Source organism: Ambystoma mexicanum, chromosome 8, assembly GCF_040938575.1.
Source record: "Ambystoma mexicanum isolate Mex_15411 chromosome 8, UKY_AmexF1_1, whole genome shotgun sequence".
NCBI lineage: Eukaryota > Metazoa > Chordata > Amphibia > Caudata > Ambystomatidae > Ambystoma > Ambystoma mexicanum.
In genome coordinates this window covers 528,951,836-528,964,432 of record NC_090929.1, presented here as the reverse complement: position 1 = coordinate 528,964,432, position 12,597 = coordinate 528,951,836, and the positions used below count along the sequence as shown (strand labels likewise).

The 12,597-nt window shown below is 43.9% G+C and overlaps 1 non-coding gene across 1 annotated transcript; it reads left to right on the top strand.

The window, feature by feature from the left end:
• Positions 1-9,428: 9,428 nt before the first annotated feature.
• Positions 9,429-9,590, top strand: LOC138474920 (U1 spliceosomal RNA). Its single transcript, XR_011269141.1, has one exon. It is a non-coding gene; the product is annotated as a U1 spliceosomal RNA (small nuclear RNA).
• The last annotated feature ends 3,007 nt before the right edge of the window (positions 9,591-12,597 follow it).

The window sequence follows — 12,597 nt, the reverse complement described above, 5'->3', positions numbered from 1 at the left end:
AGGTGCCCTGCACTGCTGGGGGTGGGGGTACAGGGGTACATGAGTGGGGGCCTGCTGGCAGGTGCCCTGCACTGCTGGAGGGTGGAGGTACAGGGGGACATGTGTGGGACATGAGTGGGGGCCTGCTGGCAGGTGCCCTGTACTCCTGGGGGGTGGGGGTGCAGGGGGACATGAGTGGGACATGAGTGAGTGCCTGCTGGCAGGTGCCCTGCTCTGCTGGGTGGTGGGGGTGCAGGGAGACATGAGTGGGGGCCTGCTGGCAGGCGCCCTGCACTGCTGGGGGGTGGGGGTACAGGGGTACATGAGTGGGGGCCTGCTGGCAGGTGCCCTGCACTGCTGTAGGGTGGGGGTGCAGGGGGACATGAGTAGGACATGAGTGGGGGCCTGCTGGCAGGTGCCCTGCACTGCTGAGGGGTGGGGTGCAGGGGGACATGAGTGGGGGCCTGCTGGCAGGTGCCCTGCACTGCTGGGGGTGGGGGTGCAGGAGGACATGAGTGGGACATGAGTGGGGACCTGCTGGCAGGTGCCCTGCACTGCTGGGGGCTGGGGGCGCTGGGGAACAAGAGTGGGACATGAGTGGGGGCCTGCTGGCAGGTGCCCTGCACTGCTGGGGGGTGGGGATGCAGGGGGACATGAGTGGGACATGAGTGGGGGCCTGCTGGTAGGTGCCCTGCACTGCTGGGGGGTGCGGGTGCAGGGGGACATGAGTGGGGGCCTGCTGGCAGGTGCCCTGCACTGCTGGGGAGTGGGGGTGCAGGGGGCCATGAGTGGGACATGAGTGGGGGCCTGCTGGCAGGTGCCCTGCACTGCTGGGGGGTGGGGGTGCAGGGGGACATGAGTGGGGGCCTGCTGGCAGGTGCCCCGCACTGCTGGGGGTGGGGGTGCTGGGGGACATGAGTTGGTGATCAGTAGTGCAAGCTGACATGTGGCTTGGCTGGGGGTCATGCCCATGGTGGATGTGCTGCCTGTGGGACATGACCAGGGGTGCAGGGTAGTCCCCTGTGGTGTGGGCTGCCTGCAGGGGCCGTGGAGGGTGTAGAGGGAACACCTGGGAGGACCCACACTGCCAATTCACGTGTTGGACTCCCCGCGCACCCCCGTAATACACGTACCCCACTCGCACAGGGCCAATCGCGTGTGAAACTTCCCGAGAACCCCAGTAATACACGTACCCCACTCGCACAGGCCCTTTCGCGTGTGAAACTTCCCGCGAACCCCAGTAATACATGTACCCCACTCGCACAGGGCCAATCGCGTGTGAAACTTCCCGCGAACCCCAGTAATACACGTACCCCACTTGCACAGGGCCAATCGCATGTGAAACATCCCGCGAACACCAGTAATACACGTACCCCACTCGCACAGGGCCTATCACATGTGAAACTTCCCACGCACCCCCAAAATATACGTACCCTGCTCAAATCGCATGTGAGACTTCCCACGAACCCCAGTAATACACGTACCCCACTCGCACAGGCACTTTCGCATGTGAAACTTCCCGCGAACCCCAGTAATACACGTACCCCACTCGCACAGGGCCAATCGCGTGTGAAACTTCCCGCGAACCCCAGTAATACACGTACCCCACTTGCACAGGGCCAATCGCATGTGAAACATCCCGCGAACACAAGTAATACACGTACCCCACTCGCACAGGGCCTATCACATGTGAAACTTCCCACGCACCCCCCAAAATATACGTACCCTGCTCAAATCGCATGTGAGACTTCCCACGAACCCCAGTAATACACGTACCCCACTCGCACAGGGCCTATCGTGTGTGAAACTTCCCGCGAACCCCAGTAATATATGTTCCCCGCTTGCCGTGCTGGTACAGGGTTAGCGCAGCCCTTTGCGCTGGATTGGGGATTTTGATGGCTTTTCCCTGCACGAGGGGCGTTCTTGGGGGCGTTCCTGGCGCTGCTGCAGGGTCTCTGCGCCACTGTGCGCCACGGCTGGTTTTGTTAACTAAAATCCATGAATACGCTGTGCGCGGAAATGGATTTTAGCACACACGGCTGGCGCAGAGATTCGCACGCGCACACTGTGCGCCAGCCGCGTGCGCCACTTGTGCACTAAATTCCATGAATTACCCCCTTATTGTTTTTGTTGTTTTATCTATATGGGAAAAATGACAAATGCACTACCTCAAAATCTTCTCCATATCACAAGTGCTATTTCAGATGCACTAAAAAAAGAGAAAGACAAAAACACACTACACGTCTGTCTTCATGTATTTTTGTGTTTTATAAACAGTTGCATTTCAGAACACCATCTTACCCTTGTTTGTTTTACAGAAATAAACAGAAAAATGTACAGCAGCGGAACAAGATTCACTTTGCATCCTCTGTAACAAAGAGAAAAAGGAAAACATGCAGCAAAAGAACAATATTCATTTCGCAACATTATAAAGTGTCAGTTAAACACAGGGGATTCCCTTTTTTTTTCTACTCTGCCTGCCTGATATATATTAGGTCATTCATACAGCAGTCACAATAATCTCCATTCACTTTGATAATTACCAGTTATCTTTAGTTCTCCCACACAATATCTCCCTTGGCTCGTGGCCTCTGAGGAATGGGCCCGGGGTTTTCTTTTTAAAGCACACACCTGGGGTTGTCTTTAAAAAACATGCAGATTGAACTGCATGTTTTTTAAAGAACATGCAGTTCAATCTGCAATCTGCAGTTCTCAAGCTGGTGCCAAGTAACCAGGAACCCCCAGTCTCTGAAGGTAAACAGTGCAGCTGGAACGACTACTCCCAGCAGCAGAATGAAGGCGACCTCACAGCAGCTCTGCAAAAGTGAACTAACTATAATTCTGTCAGAGCTCGTCCAGCAAAGCTCTGTTGCTTGCGCAGCCTGTCTTCAGATATACTTCCATCCAATCATATTAACAGAAAGTGTATTAGGTTGCCACCCCTGTTTCACAAACAATGCGATCTTCATACTGCAATAACTGTTTCTGTTTCTTGCTTCCTGCTGCCTTTCCGTCCTTCACATTTCAGTGTAGCCATAGAAAATCAGAGAAAAAATGCACGTTTAAAAATGACTCTCACAGCACATCTCTTCTGCCTCTCTTTCCACATGGAGAGCACATTATAATGTTATTTAATTATAATTAGTGTTAGTATTTGTTAATTAAGTTAGTCAATTAGATAACTAATGTGGTCTCCTGTGAATGAGGCATTTCAAGTGAGAAAAGAAAAAAAAATCTATTATGCTTTTAAATCTGTAACCTGTCTTCATTTGCATATCCATATGTTACACTGGCAACATCTGGCTGGCTATATGTGCCACATTATAGCAAAAATGTGATCCCATGCAGTGGTGCTGCACTCCAAAATACAATAAATTATACTACATAATGGCTTATAGTTGCAGATTATCCTGCCACCACATGGCAGTTTATCATAGTTAATTATGGTTTTGGAGCTGAAGTTCAGATTTAAATGCAACCTCTTTCTATAGTGACATTTCTGTCAGCTGCAGCTGTCAAAAAGGGAACTTGTGACCTCAGTACCTGCTCTTTGCAGGTATGGAGTGCATACTCTCTTTAGAATAAAAAAGCAGGGTTAGAAACCATGGAAACAATGGAGATGAGAAGTGGTGTACCACACAGACACAACTAAAAACAGGAATAACATCATTGGGAAGATGTTTTGTACTTATAGCCAGACCTGCTTAGGAGCATTGCCATGAAGGTACAGGGGTTATGCGGCGCAGAACTGCAAAAAACAGTACAAAACTGTAGGAAATCAGCAATGTGAATTGTGAAATCTCTGTATTATTGGCCTCTTAAATTACTTTTAAAAACATTATGAAAATGTAAACTTTAAATTCTAAACTCTGCCCTGCACCTCAAAGTGAGCTATACTATTCTGTACTACACTATGATAGACTATATTATACTTTACTTTACTATACTATACTATACTATACTATACTATACTATACTATACTATACTATACTAGACCATACAAATGCCAAACTCCAAACAGCTTTATATTATACACTATAACTATACTATACAATATTACCCTATACTTTGCTATTCTATTCTGTACTGTAATATACATCTATAAAACCATACAAAATTAACCTATTTGTTTTTATTTCTCAAATGAAAATTGACAGGGGCTAAAATCATGGTTTTATTATAGATATGGGAAAGAGGAGGTTTGCAAGGGTGGATGAATTGGCTCAAGACAATACAGCCTGCTGTGAGAGACTGAGTATGATAAGGAGAAAGAAACATCTTCCTGGTGCCAACAAACCCTAGCAGGCTCACTGCAGCGTCCACAGCTTTCACACAATCATGTGTAAAACATGAGCACAATCAATGGAAAGTTGCCAGCAATGCAGGCACTGCTGGACCTTGGTGATCTCATGATTGGCTGGTTTGAGTTGAAACTAGACGGGACCTTCCAGTTGGGCAGCATTTCATAGATCCCGTGTTCTGTTCTGCTTTATTTTTGTTTTGTTTAATAACATTTATTAGAATAATAACAACATCAATGAACAGTAGAAATCTAACATAACAAATATGATTCTGGCCTAGGTAAGATACATTGATATCAGATAACAATGATGCTAAGACTTCAAAAATACCTATGTGAGGAACTAGAAAAAAAAAGAAAATTAGACCAAGCAATTCTTCAACGAGAGATCTACTATAAAAGAACAAAAGTATTTGCGACAGCATACAAGGGGAGACATATGGGAAAGACAAACAAGAGAATAAGGGAAAGAGAAGAAAGTGGTGAGGGGGAATGAAAACATCAATAAAATAGACAATTTAATACATTCCTGTTATAGTTTGTGAAAATTGATGGTTAAAGGAAAATACAAGAGAAGGTTTATAAACCATGAGATGAGGCATTAAAGCAATACAAATAGCAAATGAAAAAGGACCACTTTGCATTATACTTGTGGATAGAGTCTTGCAAATTGGTCATGCATAGTTCTATACTTTGAATGTGACAGATATTATTCCACCAACTCTAATACAGAGAGCACGAGCATTCTTCCAATTGATGGTTATGAGTTTCAAAGCAATAATAATGAATAGGTCATAAAGTCTCTTAGATAATGCAAGTCACAGCATTGAAGTGCTAGACTACCTAAAACAACATTCAAAAAGGAGAGTGGAACGTCACTCTTGAAAATGAGTTTGCCATACATCTTGCCAAAATGTAAAAACAAAAGAGCAATTGAAAAACATATGTTCATAAGTTGCCGGTGCATATCCACAGGTCCAACAACAATCGTTTGAGCCATTCCTCGATTTAGATAATTTGACATGAGTAATAAACGCCCAATGTATAAAAAAGAGAAAGTGTTGCGTAATGTTGGCAGATAATAAAATATTTTTGATTTTGGAGTATATTAAGGACCGTGTATGATCATCAAGGACAAAGCCAAAGTCTCTTTCCCATAACAAACAAACTGGCTGTACAACCAATTTTGTGCTAAGACCCTTGTAGATTTCTGAAGCCCTAAGGTTAGGGAATGTGGTGATCTGCAATGTTCTAATTACATCAGGTGAGATGATGTTGTTAGAAAAGTGATGCAGTGTGTCAAGACATGCATTGACCAGCTCGTTATAAAAATTAAAATCGCTATTGGGGATGGAGAATAACCATTTCAGCTGCTGAAATGATAAAATGATGGGGCCATTGATGATTTGTTGAATAAATCTGATGCCTTTTTTGAGCCAAGATTTTCGGTGCGAAGTTCTTTGGTTAATAACAATGTGTTTGTTATTCCAGAATAGATAGGGGAGATAAACTATTATTTAGTTTATTATTTTGAGGGAAAAGGAAACCCTTTAAAGCAGCAACAGAGGTTTTGATAGGGTCAGAAAGGGCAATGGAGGAGTGGTTAAATACATAAATAAGATCTGCAGGGTCATATGGGCAAGCTATCGTTTCCTCTAATCTAGACCCGGAGGGAGTATCTGACAAATGGGAAGAATTAAACCAACATTGAGACTGTTTTATTAGAAATGCTGAGTGATATAGATTAAAGTCTGGGAACCTACTCCCCCACTCCCCATCTCATACAGGGCTTTTAATTTTGCCACTGCAATTCTTTTACTTTTTCCAGGACCCCCTAGTAGAGTGAGTAAAAGATAGGCTTGAGAAAAGAAAGAGGAAGCGGGACCGGGAGAAGCTGAAGATAATATATGAGAATAGGGCAGAGCATCATTTTGATAGTATCCAGCCGGCCCCACCAAGAAAGATAAAGGGGGGATCATTTAGAAGTAAGAACTTTAAGTTTGTCTAATAGTATTTGTGTATTAAGTTTAATAGTATCTTGTACAGTGGGAGCAAATCTAATACCTAGATATTTAATAGAGTCATGACTCCATTTTAAGCCAAAAGAATCCAACTCATGTTTTAAACAATAGGGCTTAAGAGGTAGAATTTCAGATTTTATGTTGTTAAGCTTATACCCAGAAACTCGACTAAACTGGTAAAGTGTATCAAGCCAGTGGGAAAGATGGAGCTTGAAATGTTTGATACAAATGAGAATGTCATCAGCATACGCTGCATTCTTAAAATGTGTTGATCCACCTGTAATTCCTGGCAAGCATTTATTAGATCTAATGAGCTCTAGCAAAGGTTCCAACGAGAGAATATATAGGATAGGGGATAGAGGACAGCCCTGACACGTACCTCTTAATAAAGGGAAGAAGGAGGAGGTCTGGCCATGAATACAAACAGAAGATTTGGGGCAAGAATAGAGCAGTTTAACAAAAGAGATGAATTTTCCACCACATCAATTCCGTTCGAGAGACTGGAACATGAAGTCCCAACTGACATGGCCAAAGGCCTTTGTGCATCCTGGGCTATAGCCGCATACCCCTGTCTATCTGTTTTATCTTTAGAAACAATGGGCCTCATTACGACCCAGGCGGTAAGTTACCGCCTGGGCCGTGACTTTACCACCATGGCGTAAACTACGTTTACGCCATGGTGGTTGGCGGACTTACCGCCCCATTCCGAGGTCGGCGGGGCGGTAAGTCCCCAATCCCCATTTACCCTTCCCCATTCCCATTTTTGCCCCATAGGGCATAATGGGAGTGGGGAAGGCGTTAATTACGCCACCGTAAATTACGGTGGCGTAATTAACATCAAGTTCCCTTACCGCCATGGTTTCTTACACCCGCTAGAAGCAGGTGTAAAATCCGCCATGGCGGAAAGGGAACTCGTGATTGGCGGTAAGGGGTCGGCGCAGCTAACGCTGGCGCTAACCCCTTACCGCCAGGGTCGTAATGAGGCCCAATATGAATAGCATATAAAAATAACCCAGCATTAGAGGAGATATTGCGTCCTTTCACATATCCCACCTGGTCCAATTTGAACAAGGCCGGGAGGAAGGATTCAAATTTGTTGGCAAGAATTTTGGCAAAGATTTTACATTCCACGTTAACAAGGGATATAGGGATATAGGACGATAATTACTTGGGCATGTAGGGTCTTTTTCTGGCTTGGGGAATAAGATAAGCAGGGCTTTGGAAAATGAACCAGACGAGGATTTATTCGAGGTAAAATAAGAAAATAATGTCTTAATATTAGGAGCGAGGGATAGAGAAAGAGCGTTGAGAAATTTGACAGAGAGACCATCAAGACCCAGAGCTTTATTTCTATCCAAAGCCCCTATAGCAAGGTTGTCCAACGTACGGCCCGCGGGCCACAATACGGCCCGCCAAGCCATTTTATGTGGCCCGCCAGGCCGTATGTTGGACAATGCTTGAGTAAAAAAAAAAAAAAAAAAAAAAAAAAAAAATTTTTTTTTTTTTAAATGTGCCTGTGCGCAAAACTACTCTGTGGTCTATTCGGGACACATAAAAGAACAAGACGAATGAGAATTCTGAGTGCACACTCACTCTACTAGACTGCTATCAGCATCATCAGTCACAATATTTTTGGGGGGAGACTTGGAAACATTGGCACAAAAGGAGCCGCTCTGCGCTGGATCACCATCCTTTCACCAGTAAACCCCATTCAATCACCAAGGCCCCCTTACAAATTCCAGCCATGCTGTGATTGACCTGTGGACACATAAATAATCGTATCAATAAACTTTCTCTGCCTTTTTTATGGCAAATGCCAATTTCGCCACATTCATTTGGGTCAATTTTATTGCTTTTTTTACCACAAAAACCGGTGGCAGAACCCCTGCACCCTCACTTTCTATATACCTTACCCAAAATTACCATCTATATTTTTTTGGTAAAAAAGCGTAAAAAAATGCGGCAAAAAAATGTTTTGTCGAAATTGCCATTCAGCAAAAGTGGGCAAAAGCAAATAATCTACACACTCAAGAACAACCTTTCAAAAAATGCTCTCCAGAAATGTATAGAAAGGAAACAAAATCCAAATCCAAATCAATGGGAACCAAAGTTTTTGTTTGTTAGTGGATTGAGTTTGTTCACAAAATGGATCGGAGTACACTTCGAATAGTTGCTGGAGCTCTGGAGAAAATACGAGTGGTATGATAGGTTATTTATAACGCGCTTAATACCCATGCAGCAGTGATCCCAATCATAAAAGTGAAACAGGCAAGCCCAACAGGTATAACTTATTTTCACTCTTTTGGTAGCGCAGTCTGAGGGCAGCCTATACCCTTCAGGAGAGGTGTGAGCTGATACAGTTGCAACACAAAAAACAATAGTACTATGTTCCCAAAATACCTTAGTTCTTGTCTTTCGGATCTCAGCAGAGCCAGGCTTTTCAACATCAGACCAGAAGCATGGGTGCCTTTGCGCTGGGCTGGGGTCAAGTCGGAGAGCAGCAGCGATGGGCCCCAATGATGCAGTTCTGTTTGGCAGTGGTGCTGATTTGTGGGTAGAAAACGCTGGGAACAGTAGGCTGTGCCAAGTGGATGGCACTGGAAGACTCAGTGACCTCTGGGCCCTGACAAGGGAATACTTGCCTTTGGCGCTGTGCAGGCTCGGCTGACACAACACGGCATATGGTTACGGCAAAGATGTCAAAGCTTCAGCATTGTCATTGGGCAGAACTCTGAGATTCAGGGGTGGTGGAGCGTCGAGGTCCAGGATGATTATGATGGTGTGAATGGGGCCAGGGCTGAGCAGCTACGCTCAGGAGGGCCATGGGCCCGTGTGGGGCTGACAGGCCAGTGGGCAGACTGCAACAGGCCTGCTCAAGCCATCCTGCTATTTATACAAATCTCGGGCCGAGCAGCACCTGATGGGAGAAAGGAACTGCGCTACAATCTGCTCTTCTGCTGGGCTCTGCCTGCTGGAGCTTCCCCCTACACGCGGGACAGGCAGCTCTGCAGACGCTCAGAGCTTCCGGGGATTGGGGGGTTGGGGCTGGGTCAGGGCCTGCCTTCTCACCCTCGCTTAGCGGGGCTTCCCAGAACTGACCCAACCCCTGCCCTCTTGCATGCAACTCATACTTAGCTGGCAGGGGAGAATGTGATCTCAAGGGCAGATCTCCCAGGGTGAGGGTTACCCATTGCACATCGGATTTGCTGACCCCTGCTATGTTCCCAAATGCGGGATACACAACTGCATTATTTCTGGTAGTGGGGGACTGCGTTCGCGCTCTCCCCCCCCCCCGATTTATTGGTGAAAGAAAAGGTAAAGTGTGCACTAGGCCTTCTAGGTTGCATACTTTTAGATTGTGCTCACATTGCGTTTCTTCAATTAGGTTCACCTTTGGGTGATCGCTTTTCCACGTTTTATCTGTTGAATTGAATTATGCTTCTTTCATCACACTGTGGACACATTGATCATTAAAATGTGTTGTGTTGTAAAATGTTCTTTTCTGCTGTTGGTGACATGGAATTTTCATGTTCCCCTTTAGAACTGATTGTACACTTATGGCTTTTTGGTCACCTTTTCTGCTGTAAAATGCACCATTTCAACCCCATATTTGAAAAAAATTCTTGGGGGGGTAACCCCCCCAAACCCTCCCTAGAACCTTGTAGCTCCCTCGCTACGCTCGGTCGCCCCCACTATTTCAGAAAAATATTAGCACATAGACACTGAAAGAAATCACAAGCAACTAACCTTTGATCACTGCCCATGACACCAAAAGCTATCCTTGGGACTGCATGGCTATCACTGCCTGTGATGCTATTGTGTCAAAGGTCACACAATATCGCTTTTTAATATACTGCTTTGGGTGAGGTTGTTGACCTTTGGCTCGCCGGCCCACTGGGTGACAAAAAGTTAATGCTTCGGCCCCACATTCAAAAAGGTTGGACAAGCCTGCCCTATAGCATGTGTAATGTCAGAGAGTGTGATATCATCATTTAAATGGGATAGATCCACCTAAGTATAGGACAATCTATTGACTTTATTGAGGAAAGATTGGATATTCTCAGTAGGAATAGAGGTATAAGGGGTATACAAATTTTCATATGTTTTCTTTTAAGCAGTTCAGGATTTCTCTGGGATGATAATGCGTAGTACCAGAGGCGTATTTTATGTGGGAGACAAAATACCTTTCCTTTCTAGTTTTCAAATAAGAGGCAAGAGACTTCCCAGCCTTATTAGAAGTTTGATAGATTTTGCTTTTTTATTTCAGCATGGTACCAGCTGCTAGATTGGTAAATTCACTATTAATATGGCAATGCAATGCCATATTGCGATGGAGGTTAATGGAGTTTGAGTGTTGATAGTATTATTGTTCATAAGATGAAAGTTGAGAGTAAAGATCGTCAAGGTGTTTCTTCCTCATGTTTTTTTCCCTACCCGAGATTGCCATAATATGACACCTAAGAGCAGCCTTAAATGCATCCCAATTGTTTTACTACTGAGGTATTTTCATCATGATTATCATCCTAGAACTGTTGTAAAAAGGTTTGGACAGAAGAGATGAATTGCTTATCCTGTAATAGGTAATTATTAAATACCCACAATGAAGAGGGACTACTAATATCATCAAGCATACATGAGGTGCTAACAGGGGCGTGATCAGAGATAATAATATTAGATATGGTTGAGACAATAATAGTGCCTGTGAGAGATTTAGAAATAAAGATGTAGTCAAGGTGGGATAATTTATTATGAGGGAGCAAATGAAAAGTATAGTCAAGCTGTGTGGGATGCGAGATTCTCCACGAGTCAATTAGCCCTGTTTCAGAAAGACAACCTAGGAAAGATTTGTGAGATTTAGAAGTTTTAAACACACAGCTGGATTTCCTGTCTAAAAATAGGTCAAGGACCTGATTGACATCTCCGCACATGATTAGATTATTAAAATTATTTCTGAGAATATTTTTTCATGTCCAGAACTGGGGATCAGGTTGAGTAGGTCCATAAATGTTTAAAATAGAAACCTGTACAGAGTCAATCAAGAGCTTGACCCAAACCCAGCGACCCTCAACATCTGCATCTTTAGTCAACATTTTAAAAGAACGTTTTTTGCTAAGCCACACCATTCATTTTGGCTACCGCAGGGCTAGCAACAACCCCCTTAACCCACATGGATTTAAGGTGCAGAGCCTCATTCGTGGATAAATGCATGTCTTGTAAGCATGCCACAGAAGGTTTAAGTTTATTCAGATGAGATAAGATCTTACACCTTTTAATAGGGTTGTTGCAGCCCTTAATGTTCCAAGTAACACATTTAAAAGTCATGTATGTAGTTGGATGAGGTTACAGCATAAACATGAAACCAAAGTACAATTAAAGAAACAGATATGTACCTGTAGAAGAGAAATTTCATGAGATCAACCCATTTCACAAGAATGCAGAAACAATCGGATATTACAAACTTAAGGGAAAGAAACAAGAGGAAAACACATAAGGGATCAAGGAAAGGGAGGGGAGACCTGATATTAGACCTTCTATACTGAGGTGGGCCAAAAAGCAAAAACATATTAATCCAATACATCTGGGTCCTCATCAAATGAATGGAAAAAAGGGTCAGGTCCAAAAAGGAGAAACAATGTAGCAAGGGCAGGTGATGCCTACTGGGCTGTCAAAAGGAAAATGACAGCATGCAGCGAAAGAGTGGCACCACACCAGCAACCATCTCACTGAAGTTAAAAAAAAATTAATAGTTATGGCATTAGGTGAGGATGAGTAAATGGCCAAAACAGGGTTAAACAAGTGAAACATGTATGTTTCAACAGATGTAGATGGATCCACCGTTGAGGACGTGTCCATATTTTCAGTTTTGATAGAACGTATGAAAACCTTTAGATCGGCTGGATCATCGAACATGGCATCTGCTTCATTTTTTAATGTTATTCATTTGTGACTAGACAGCCTTTGTTTTCTTTTGATTTTAATTCTGTGTTGCTGTTCGGTAACAGCTTTGATTTGTTTATTGTATACAAAATATATGGTTTGCACATCCTTAAAACATTTGTCAATACATTTGTCATGTTGTATTGTATTGTTCAGCTAACTGGAGCTCCTCGGCCATTATCCCACTGTCTAAATAAGCAGTTGACAAGATATATGGATGACATAGGGCCTTAGTGAAGTAAACTGCTCTAGTGCTGAGTTTGGTCTCTTTCTCATTGGCTCTTAAATGCTGATAGTCTTTGTCTATAGTGAGTTAGATTGTCTATTCTATTTCTATTCACACAATTTCAATGATTAAC